The sequence below is a fragment of the Triturus cristatus genome, chromosome 8 (assembly GCF_964204655.1).
Source record: "Triturus cristatus chromosome 8, aTriCri1.1, whole genome shotgun sequence".
In the NCBI taxonomy this organism is placed as follows: domain Eukaryota; kingdom Metazoa; phylum Chordata; class Amphibia; order Caudata; family Salamandridae; genus Triturus; species Triturus cristatus.
In genome coordinates this window covers 296,350,067-296,362,753 of record NC_140591.1, presented here as the reverse complement: position 1 = coordinate 296,362,753, position 12,687 = coordinate 296,350,067, and the positions used below count along the sequence as shown (strand labels likewise).

The 12,687-nt window shown below is 48.8% G+C and overlaps 1 long non-coding RNA gene across 2 annotated transcripts in view; it reads left to right on the top strand.

The window, feature by feature from the left end:
- Nucleotides 1–12,687, top strand: part of LOC146802003 (uncharacterized) — a 159,911-nt gene that overhangs the window by 99,108 nt on the left and 48,116 nt on the right. The window lies entirely within an intron of this gene.

Sequence of the window (12,687 nt, the reverse complement as noted above, 5' to 3'; positions counted from 1 at the left end):
AGAGAAAAGAAGACGACAGGAAAGTAGAAGGAGAGCAACTGAGGAAGCAACTGTGAAAACCATCAAAATGGTCGTATAAACGTGGGCGCTCTCAACCCCATTCCCCCCCACACCCACCCACCCCACCCCACCCTCAAAACCTAGCATGTGGGAGGTGCGACGACAGAAGCGTCCACCCGCCCCCCAGGGGAAACAACATGTCGAAATATATACATAAACGTACCTTCCCAGTATCCAACTTTCAAAGAACCGTTGGTAAGAATGCAGTTCAAGTACAAATAACTGTTGACATATCAGCATGGCAAATCCCACAAAGAAAGATTCAAACCACCCATAGGACACAAATACCAAAAGAGCCAATATATCCCATCGGAACACCTGGACCGGGCAATAGCAAAAGGAACAGAGGAATCAGTACATGCGTCACGCCGGGCCCGGTGAGGATTTTCTCTTGCTGGCCAGAAGCTGCGACGAATCCATGTCCTGAGTAGGAGGGCCTTCCAAGTAGGAGGCAAGAGCACCGGGGTCAGTAAAAAAGAGGTGTCTCCCCCCCTCGGTGATCTTGAACATAGCCGGCCCTACAAAGGAGAACAGAATGCCTCTGGATTTTAGTTTGTCTCTCAAGCTTAGGAACCCCCTACGAGTGTCCACAGTAGGTTTCGAAAAGTCTTGGGTGAAGATTATTTTGTTACCCTTCCAGCTGAGGTTGTGATTTTTCCTGGCATGGGCAAGTAATGCTTCTACGTGGCGAAAACGGAGAGGTTTACAAATGATTGGGCGGACACCCTGCCGAGAGGAGGATTTGAATGCAGGAATTCTGTGTGCTCTGTCCAATTCAAAGGGCTGGTCGAACGATATGCCAGTGAACTTAGGAATCCAATCCTCCAGAAAGGCTAAACAGGAGCCCAGAGGATCCTCTGAACCCTCCGGAACCCCAAGAATTCGGACATTGCCCCTACGGTTGCGGTCCTCCAACTCGGCCGTCTGTCTTAGGAGCATGGAGGATGTGTTCGAAAAGGCTTTCATCTTCTTACTTGATTTGGAAACAATGTCCTCAACATCACTGATCCTCTGTTCAGCAGCGGAAAGTCTGTTATTTACTGCGTTCATGTCTGTTCTGATGGCTGTTATCTCCAGTTGTATGGTGTCAGTAGTTTGTTTGGTCGACTTGGCTAAGTCATGGACGTCGGCCAGCTTTTTCAGAATTAGTTCCAAGGTGCTATTGATATCTGGTTTCATTTTGACAGGAGAGTCTGTCTGTGCAGGTTCACCTTTGTTTCTCTTATGTACCAGTTTAGATTCGCGATCAGCCATTCTGGAGGTCGTGGCAACAATTGGAGGAGAAGCTGTCTTGTGTAGCTGGCTTGTGACCCCGGTCTGCAATATTGCAATATTGACTGTATTGAGTATATTGACACAATTGACTGTCGACTTCCAACAGCGCCGAGCACTGGAGAAGAGAAAGGCTGACTTTTAAGGAAATCGCATATTATCCGTTGAACCTGCAGACCAAATGACCACAACTCTGCAGTCGGTTGACCAGTCACAGGGGCGTGAGAGGGTAAGCCACCAAAAGGCCGTATGACGAAGCCTCTGAGGCAGCAGGAGCCTTAATGAGATGGTCAAATACCCTTAGCTACAGGGCCAAAGTCGCACCCAGGCCGGTGACCCAATCCTACCCTCCGCTGTATCGCCGGTTGAATCTCCCCCAGCGCGCACTGGACACGGGACCCAGCGCGGCGAAGGCCGACTCACAGATCCTTCCCTCCCCCAGTCTCTAACCCTAGAGCGCTTCAAAGCTCATGAGACCAGAAGTGGGAGCAGTGGGAGCAGTGGGAGTCTAGTTCCGCTGTTGTGCACTGCTGTCTGGGAGCGAAACTGGACAGACAGACACTGATCGTGGTCTGGGGCAGACTGGCACCGGGGTCGGGCTGGCAAATCTGTGGGCAACCCCCTCTATGGCAGGTTTTGTCAGAATAGCGCTGGCTAAGTTGGTGAAAACCATGCTAGAAATGCTTATGGTGATTAGGATCGCTCCGTCTCGCCGTCACCTCCGCCGCCATTATAAGGTCAGGCATGTCGACGTAGAGACGATCCGCTCGTAGAGACAACAAAGGTGCCGATTAAACCGTGCCAGCAAGGCACCAACAGTGAGAGCACACAGCCATCCGATATAAGAAACAAGCAGGGTACTTGCGGGCAGACCACGAGTCTATGTTCGAGGAGATTCCGCTCGGGTTAGCGGGGAGGCGCCATCTTGTTTCCTTCCCTTCGCTTCTCACCGCGAGGCAGGATGATTCGCAGCTCGCCTATGCAGGGACCGCAGCTGGCGTCAAAGGGCTCCTCTTGTGCCCGGCATCTTGCGCGGCGGGATAAGCTCAACCTGAGCCGCAAACAATCCCCACAGGACACGGGAAGGGCAGCATCTTCCCCCGGACCAACGGAGCGTCGGAGTCAGGCGGCCATCTCGACTGCCGTCCAAGCCACGCCCCAACAACACAAACATTCTAACCAACAATATACAACTAAAAGAAGTAATAACAAAATTGAAAACGGAGGGAGCAGCAGGGCCAAACGGTCTCCCAAACGCACTTTTTAAACAAGAACTAGTGTTTTGGGCCAATTATCTTAAACCACTTTTTAACCACCTGTACTCCCAAAATGAGATTCCAAATTCTTGGAGAGGGAGTATATTTCACCCCATATATAAGAACGGAAGTCGTAATGAGCACGGGAATTATAGGTTCATTGCCTTGATGGATGTGGAGGCAAAACTTTATGCATCTTGCATTCTATCACAGCTACAAGCCTGGACAGAGTTAAAAGGTATAAACCCCAAAAATCAAACCGGCTTCAGACAAGGAATGGGTACAATTACGAACCTGGCGGCGTTGGCAATTCTAACGGGAAAAGCCACATTTAAGAATACAGGCCTCTTTGCATGTTATATCGATCTAAAATCCGCCTTTGACAGAGTACCACGAGACCGACTATGGATGAAACTGAAGGAATGGGGATTACCGCAACAACTAATCAATGCCATAGTATCCCTCCACAGTGAAACCTGGGCAAGGGTAAAGTTAGGAGGTGGCAGTATTATATCATCAAAGATAAATATTCACAATGGCCTGAAACAGGGTTGTGTTTTGGCCCCAAGTCTTTTCAATCTGTACCTCGCCGACCTGCAATCACACCTGTTAAAAATAAATGGCCATCTCCCAAAATTGGCAGACGACCACATTCAGTACCTGCAATATGCAGATGATATAGTGGTCTTGAGCCAAACGCCAATTGGCTTGCAAAGAGTAATCAACCACCTTATAAATTACTTCGATTGGCAAGGGCTGGAAATAAATAAGAAAAAAGCAAAACTGGTGCGTCTAGCACGCCCCAGTCCTGGAAAATTCAGGTGGTTCGCCAAAAGTGAACAAATAGAGGAAGTCGGCACCTACAAGTATCTGGGGATAAATTTGGGTCGAGGTATGTCCTTTACCGAACAGAAAAGAGCAATAAGAGCAAAGGCCCAAATATTAAGTTGTCCTTCCTATAGCCATCTCCTGACAGTAATGGCAGCACAATTACTACCCGCACTGGTATACGGCTTAGAAATATGGTATGGCCGGGCATTTGAAATCCTAAACGAACTTCAGACAAAGGTGTACAAAGCTGTGTTTAATCTTCCTAAAGGTGCATCACCAGCTCAGACCTGACTGGAATTCGGTCTACACAATCAGAAATTCCAGAGACAATCTGTTTTTGTGAAATTGTGCTGGAAACTTCGTTCTTCGGATCCTGGTTCCCTGAACAATTTATGCTGGACAGAAATAAATGCACAGTGTGGCTTGAAAATATAATTGGCGAATACCTACCTAGACATCCAGGAGGCATGAGATAGTAAGATGGAAAGGGCGGCATTTAATAGAGTGCGCAGCAACGCCGCCAAGAATCTGTCCTTCCTTGAAGACAAAAAAATATTGGTAAAATGTAAACACTCATGGACGGTCATAAATTCTTATATAAAGCTCAAACCGCAAGCTTATTTAGCTGCACACTTTCGATTGGCCTTAAAAAATGTGTTTTATGCAGTACTGGCTTGGAGAGCACGAGGCCAAGGATTTGCGACCAACATGGAAAGGGAAACACCAAAACATAAACTGTCGCCTATGTGGATATTATAACGAATCCCTATGACACTTGATTTCTTTTTTGTCAAACCATTTTTATTGCAGGACCAAGTATATTGTACAGCAACCAGGACGCATGTCAGTGATGCGGGATTCCCATCCCCCCCTTAACTATTTATCCATGCAGCATACACAGCCGTACTGCCCACATCCCGGAGGCCGGGCGGCATCACTTATTCATATGGCACATTGATACAGTACTGACAAGAACGAACTTCTGGTGGGGAGACCCGCTGCCCGCTTTTGAGCGTTGTCCCCTTGCTCCCCCAGGTACTCACGCAACTTATATTCTACTTCCATGAAACCTTAAAATTGCAATCACACCCTCAGCCCTCCCCTCCCTAGTGCCCCCCCTATTGCGCCTAGTCAGGAATAATTAGCATGTGTGGTAGGTAGCAGGAAAGATCCAGTAATCCCTAAGCGTGTGTGATTGGCAGGGGAGCTGATGTCACGACTCAATCCACTACGGCATCAGAGTTCTCATCTTCCTCCCCACTGGCTAGGCTATCTCGCAAGGCCTGTACCAACATTTCCCATTCCATTGCCGCCGCCTGAGCCCGGTCATCCGGTTTACGGTGAGCTAGCTGGTATCTGAGTGTGCTCTCGCTAGCCGCCCATTTTAGGAATTCGTTCAGCCATCTCCGGTGTGTAGGACCCACCTTCGACTTCCATCCCTTCGTCACCTCCCTCTTTGCCAGGAGGAGGCCCATGTCTATAAACTTGCTGGATATTTTATTCTTGGGCGTGTGCGGGAACCAGTGGAGTATACAAACGGCCGCGTCGTCGTACTGTAAGTCTCTATCTGCTACTTCATTCAACGTGCCACCAACCTCCCCCCAGTACTCCTGCAGATTTGGGCAGGCCCTCAGCATGTGGACCAGGTCTGCTCCCACCCTGTTACATCTAGGGCACGCAGCTTCCGCAGCTCCAAAGTATTTCCTAATTTTGTCTGGGGTAAGGTATGCTCTGTGGAGCACATAGAAATTAATCAATTGAAATCGCGCATTTCTCGTGCTTTTTCTGGCTCTACGCACTAGCTGCGCCCACGTGGTGTCAGGGATGTCCACCTGCAAGTCCAGCTCCCACTTGTTTTTTAACGCAGTCAGGGGCTGAAGGGTCTCCTTTACCATCCGTGAGTAAAGACACGTCACTGCCTTGAAGGTGCCAGCCGACATCATTATGTATTGGCACGCCTGCGTCGTTGCGGTCTTAATGAGACCCTCACCCCAGTGTGCCTGTATGGCTCTCACTACCGCCGCATGCAATAGGTAATCCCCTCAGGGGAGGTCGTAGCGATCTTGCAGAGTCTGGAACGGGGACAGCACGCCGTCATCATACAGGTCCCCCACCATCTGTAGACCCGTCTCCTCCCACAACTGCAGCCTCGACCAATCACCCCCATGAGGGAGTGCTGTCACCATGCCCAGTGGGATTTCGGATCCCTATGACACTTGATGTGTGTTTGCCCCACATTGAAAGAAGCAAGAAGGAGGCTTTTAAAACCTATTTTAAATTAACTTAATATTCGTTCTTGCAGACAGTCCGTAACTTGTTGGATGGGTGGATCTTCAAATATTTTAATCTGTCGAGGGGTGAAGTTCTTAACCTTGACTGATACTCTTTTACGAACAGTGGACACGAAATAAGCGAACAAGTTTACTAATGAGTTGGAAATTTTGCACAAATTTTGTAAACAATTTTTGATCTTTTCATGAAATAATGTTTTTACTGTAATTGTCTCTTAACAAATTTTAGTAGTATGCTTTATGGTTGTGAAAAACCAAATAAAGAAATTGTTGTTGTTGTATTATTTTGCACTGTTTAAAGTTTCCGATACATCCCAGACATCATTCCCTTTCACGTAGTCTGTGAAGGAGTCCATGTCCAGTGGATCTCCTTTACTCTCCCCCCTGCCACCCACTCCAGTTGTTTGGTGAGTCCCAGGGGTCGGCGCAAGGCATGGGCAGTGCGGGCAGTCTCCCAACACGGGGCCTCACACCTATGGCGTAGCACTGTGAGGTCCAGAGGATGGGGGTGCCCCTTCACTGGGCCTCGCAAATCAAGTGCCTCACTGGGAGGAATAGCCACCTGGGCTTGGGACCCACCCTACCCACCCGGGCTTCACAGCGCTACACCAAAGCTGTGCGGTCCAGGGAGGGGGCCCTCTCCCAGCCTGCAAACATTAGGATGCAAAGGGGAGGGCACCACGGGTAGGGAAACCAAACTCTGCATTTTGCAGATTTTGTTTCCAATTGGGGTTGCTTTCTCTTTGTCCATACAGAGGCACTACGGGACTTCTATTGCCCCCACATTTAGGAGCCCAGACATGTTTAACCCTTTCAAAAGCAATCAACTCTCAATCTTTCAACATTTTATGTGCTGTGAAAGAGATGCTCGTTAGTGTCTGGGAGGAAGACGCCGCAGCACAGGAGGGGTTCTGTACCATGTAGGTTCAGGAGCACCTTCAGCTACTGAGATGCAAAGAGCCTTAAATGACTGCATGGAACCCATGCTGGGGACTTGTCCGAGAGCATGTCCTTGCTTTCCAAAGCGGTGCCGTATCATTAGATGAGTGGATGAGGCAGAGGATACCTGATCAAAGTTTGGTAAATTAGTACAGCGAAGCACACTGCTACTTGGTGCAAAGGCTATACACATTTACTGCTCAATTGCATTCAGATAAATATACCAACTTCTTTCCTCCCCAAGTAATATCAGTACATTTGTTTATTCACACTCTTACTTTCAGTTTATACATTGACTCAAAATACTCTCAAACTTGCTGAAAAGAGAGCAGAGCAATTGGGATTAAAAACCATGTCTCCTGGTTCCATGTTTCATACTAGGGTCTGCAGCTTGCAGTGAAATGTCACCCAGTTATGGGCCCTGCCCAGCATTAGAACACTGTTTATTTACATCATATTTAGGTGAAGTGGTAAAGCTGAATTTAGATGTTAAATACCCTTGTTCCATGGGTAGAACATACCCACTGGACCAGGTCCTGTGGTAGTAGGTAGTTACTGGGCAGTATGTGAGGTAGATACTAATATTTACCATTGGGTTTCAAAGCTTAAAAATAATTCATTCTATTTGGAGGCCAGAGTTGTTTACTTTCTACATTTGTAGTTCAAAATTTGCAATAGGGAGCAGTTAAGGCTCCAATATAGTATGAACAGTAATCACAATTTATACATTCACTCTGCAAATGGGTTATCTTTTAAGATGGCCTGCTTTAGAGGATGGTTGTGAGAAGTTGGCCTGGTATATGCTGTTCAGATAAAGTGGACACCTTGCACCAGTACAATTCGACTCTTATGGTAGTAGGTTTAAGACAACCTTTAAAGAAAGCCTGAAGGCTGCTCTCCACAGCTACCACTAGGATAGCTAAGTCTTTAGAGGAATGTAAAGCAGCTTGTTTTACCTTATAATCTCTTGAATTACCAAATGAAAGGACACCACACAAAATATATATGTATTTATTACTAAACAACTCTCTACTAATCTCTTTATGAGATTAGAAGACAGGAACAAATGCACAAATCAACGTTTCACAAATAAATTAAGCACAAATATGGCTGGGGCCCTAGGGGCGTACCAGACCATATACTAAAAAAGAGACTTAGAGATAACGACTTGGAAAGGGACAAGGCCTAGGGCTTTCAGAAGCGTTGTGGCCTCACAAAACCACCCAAGGTAGGTAAGTAAAGGACCCACGGGGGACGCATGCAGTGTGTTAACCCAGCTGCGAATCCCCGTTAATTTCCAACCGCGACTTGCACCATTGAAGTCAAGAGTTTAAGGATACTTCGGGAGAGTCTACAAGCAAGTCACTTACAGGGTAAGTAGTTCTAAAGCCAACACCCACAGGAGCACCATAGTGCTGGAGTTACCTCACCGAGGGAAGCCGGATGCATAGGTGTCTTTCGGTGTCGGGTCGCGGCATCGTTTTCAATGGGAGCCAATGAAGACTTGCTGCTTGTGAAGACAGGAGAAGTGTCCGGTGGAATCCAAGCCTGGATTCAGAAGAAGGAAGACCTGAAAGCAGAGGGGACAATGTTCAAAGTCACTTGGCAGTGACCCGGGGCCAGGAAGCTGGAAGCCCACAGGTGTCGGGTGATTTCAGGTAGTTCACGGGTGTCTTGACTCTTCAGCCACGAGGTCCAGGAGGTGTTGACGATGACCAGGAGCTAGATTTGGTGTGTCCCATGAAGTCTGCAGCTTACTGCAGTGTCGGTGACCAGATTGGAGCCAACAAGCCTTGGTAACAGCAAGTCTTGTGGAAAGGACAAAAAGTCAGTGGTGCAGACCAGCAAGGCCGGAGGGACTCACCCAGCGAGGGTAAGTCAGGCAGGCCTGGAGCAACCAGAGGAGCCCTTTGAAATTGTAGGAAAGTCTTCAGGGGACCCACAAGCGAACCGGCAAGGGATCGCGAAGATGCCTCAGGAGGATCCACTCAACAGGGGCCCACGGTCACTCGGGATGGGGTAGGCCTCTGATCTTTGGAGGGATTCCTGCTTGAGGCTTGGACCACACGTGGCCCAAAGCACAGGTTCGTAGAACGCCGTAAAGGGGTTGCACTCGAAAATAGTGCACGGTACCCAGGGATTGCGGTTCCTCGTCACTCGTGGGGTCCACTTGCCTCAGCGCCGCTGGGGACTCACGATGGCCTTGGAGAAGTCAGGAAATCCTCTTCTTGGGCTGCAGGGACTTCGGGCTCCGGCGGGAGTGATGGAGTTTGCGACTGTTGATTGCAGTTTTGGGTGCCTGCCAAGCAGGGGAGTCACTCCTTGACTCCAAGGGAGATTCTTCCGTCTTCCAGAGGTAGTGGAACGTTGAAGGTCCGAGATTCGTCTTCAGAGCGTCGTCCAGGGATATCTAGTTTGCAATGGCAAGGGTTCCCTAACTTATACTAGAAGGAAGGGAGGGAATAGCTCTATGACCCCACCTATGGGAGGGTCAGGGGAGTGGGTGGCTACACCCACCTCCCTTTGTCCAGTTTCACGCCAGAGCAGGGGCAGGTAGCCCCTGAGCCGGTTTGAACTGGTGTATGCACAGAGGAGCCTACTGCTCCCCCAGTGCAGGACTTCAAAGCACTCTAGGAGTGCACTCACCCAGCCCCAATACACTAAACCCTGTCTGGGAGGTGTTCACACCTCCCTGTGACAGGATACCTATTGTTGGGCTTCCTCCACTGCGAGTTTCGGTCATCAGCAGGAGGGCAGTCCAGTGTCTGTGACTGGTGGCATCCATTTTGTGATGCCAGGGCTCTTCAGGATTCTACCGTGTTTCCACAGTAGGTACATGTCTATCCCTCTAGAAGGGTGGGATCATACTCCCACACCAGTTACTGGTGTGGGGGTATGATTCCAAAGCATTTGACACCAAACACGACATGTTTTGATGCAGCCATTCCAAAGTTAGCATTTACCGCGAGGTTATAATGCACTTAAGAGTATATGGTTTGACCGCATTCACAAACAGCCCCAGAGAATGGACTCTGAGAGCTGCAGAGAGGCCCTGCTCAGGCAGAGGCACCCCCTCACATGGAAACCAAGCACCCTGCCCTCAGGATTGATAGGGCCTGCCTTAGGGGTGACTGATAGGTTTAAATGTGTGTGCAGGAGAGATATAGTGAACCTATATCTCAGTGAGGAGTGCTAGCACTACCTCACCCAGGCTGCAGTAGCAGGCCTGTGGTGTCAGATTTAGTCTGCTTCCCAGGGGTGGCATAATACATGCTTCAGCCCCTGGTAGGCCTGTGAAGTACCTATGCCCTTGGTACCTAAGGTACCATATACTAGGGACTCATAAGGCACCACAGTATCCAATCACTAGTGCACCTAATATGCACTCAATCTTGTTTAGAGAGAACAGAGAGGCCGGAACCCTGATTAGCAGGGTCCCAGCCAGACTATAGCCAGAAACCAGTGTAAACATCAGAAAAAAAGTGGGGGCAACATAAGAGGCAGATCTACTTTCCTTCAATGGTGATTAAAAATCAAACCTTAAAAATCTCTGTACGAACAACAATCGGCCCTGGAGGGTATCCATTGAGGTGCTGTGACTGCACTGTACTTAACATTGATGTGAAGTTTTCCTTACTTTCCTTTATGGCCTGTGTTTATGCTTATAGGATGCAAACCTTTCTAGGAGGAACATGGTACACAGATGTGTACATAAAATGTGACTATGTAATGAGTTTACCACAAAATGCTGTGTGGTACGAAACCTAATAAAAAATATTGCACAGAAAAAACCCTTAAAAATCTTGAATACAATTAATAGTATCTCTGCTTATCAGCGAACATATGATGTCTCTGCAAACGCAATGTGCTTCTGCATGCGCAGTGTCTCCAAAGGCACAAACTGTCCTGTGAAGTGATAACGTAAGATTGGCCACCTTACTTGTGCCTTTTAGTGCTGGACCATGGCTACTAGGCCCAGGGGATGGGGACACTCTTTCCAGGGCCTCACAGTGCTGGGTCATTCTCTGCTAGGCCTTGTAGCGCTAGACCGTGTATGCAAGCCGCAGGGCAGTGGGGTTTCCTCGCTTTAGACCATGGCTGTGAGGCTCATGTGATGCGAACACCCTCCCCTGAGCTTTACATCACTAGCCCATGGCTGGGGACACATGGGAGTGCTCCCCCCCGTCTGGGCCCCTCAGTGCTAGACCATAGATGTGAGACTCAGGGTAAAACACCCACCCCCGCCTTTGAGACTTGTAGACTTGTAGCTCTGGATCATAGTGGTGAGGCCCAAGGGAAGGAACTCCCTTCTGTTGAACTTGCAGCAAAAAACTATTGCTGAGAGGTCGAGGCAAAGGGCTGTCCTATCCTGGGCTCTCTTTTCCTGCAACTTGCTGCGTTAGACCATGGTTGACGAGCATAGGGAGGTTGGGGCATCTACCTTCGGCCTTGTTGCTACTGTGTAGCACTGCAGGCCTAGGGAATAGCCCCCCCTCTTAGGATTTGCAGCCATGGGCCAGGTATGCGATACGCCGGAGAGGTGATCCCTCTCCCCCAGATCCAAGTGGAATTTTTTCCCAGCACTGTACCATGGCTCTGTGCAGAGGTCCATGTCAGGAGCATAGCCATCAGTAGTGCAGCAGATGCAGTGCAACCAGGGCTCATGGATGATTGGGACCCAGTGCACCCAAATTATGATTGTTTTAATGTCCAGCATCATTTACTTGCATCAGGGTCCATGGTGCTGTTATTTTGCCACTGGCTCCTTCTATCGCGCTCCTTGCAGCCATGATCCAAGACTGTGAGGCACAGGAAAGGCCCATCCTTCAGAGAGCCTTGAAGCCATGGTCTAGTGCTGTAAGGCTCAATGGAGGCAGCCTTCTCCTCTGGGTATCGCAGCACTGGACAATGGATGTGAGGCCGAGGAAGTGGCCCCTCTCAGTGGTGTTGTTATCAATTTTGCAGAAGGTAAAATGACACTGAATCCCAAAGGTGTTATGGGCCCAATTTACCCAAATTATGAATTAGTTTACATCCAGCCTGTGGCGCAGGAGAGAGTATCCCATTTACCTTCCTAACCCACTGGCCCCTCTCTCCTGGGAATCGCAGCCATGATCCGACACTGCCAGACCCAGGAGAAGGCTTCCCTCGTCTGGGCCTGCCAGCCATGCTTCAATGCTGTGAGACCTAGCAAAGCAGGATGCTGGATTGTTCTTTTTAGATGTTTGTCTTGAATCATGCAGCGGGCTCATGCAAGATGTGAAACTCCCAGTGTTGTTGCTTGCCAAGGGACTCAAGCAGGCTAATCATTAAGGGAAGTAAAACAAACAATTAAACTTAGAAGCCTGGAGCAGCCCAACTCAGTGGGATGTCCCAACAAAGACTTGGGAGCTACCACTGACAGAGGTGCAAAGAGGTTAGCAGTTGTTAACATGGTAACTTGGACAGAGGGCTTGTACCACTTGAGGTGACCTTAACAGGTCACTTCATAAAAACATTTACCTTAGAGGTGCTAAGCAGGAGGAACATAAAAACAGGGAATGAAACGGTTTTGAACAAGCAGCCACCAACCCTAACATCTTTACATTAAGATAATAACCAGTCAGTCGATGAGATAATGGCAGATAAGGATGGACAGCTGATTTTCTGTCCTGGAGAGGGTGCCATGGGGATAGGTTGGTGAGGTTGGAACCAGTTCTTCACTTTCAGAAGTTAGGGATTGGTTCTTGTTACCAACGGCTCCACACCATGGCTGTAGGAAGCTGGGTTTCTGTTGCAGTAACCCCCCACTTTTTGCCAGACTACTGACGCACTTTGACCTAATGTGCCCTGGGTCCCTGTCAATCAGGTTCCCAGGGCCTGTGTTCTTTCCCAAAAACGGTACCTAGTACTCCCATTTGACACCTCTCTGGCCACACACCAGTCCCTTGTAAAAGGTACCATGAGTACCAAGGGCACTGTGGCCAGGGAAGGCCTCTAAGGGCTGCAGCACTCTTTGTGCCACCATTAGAGGCCCTGTACCTTTACACGCGCACACA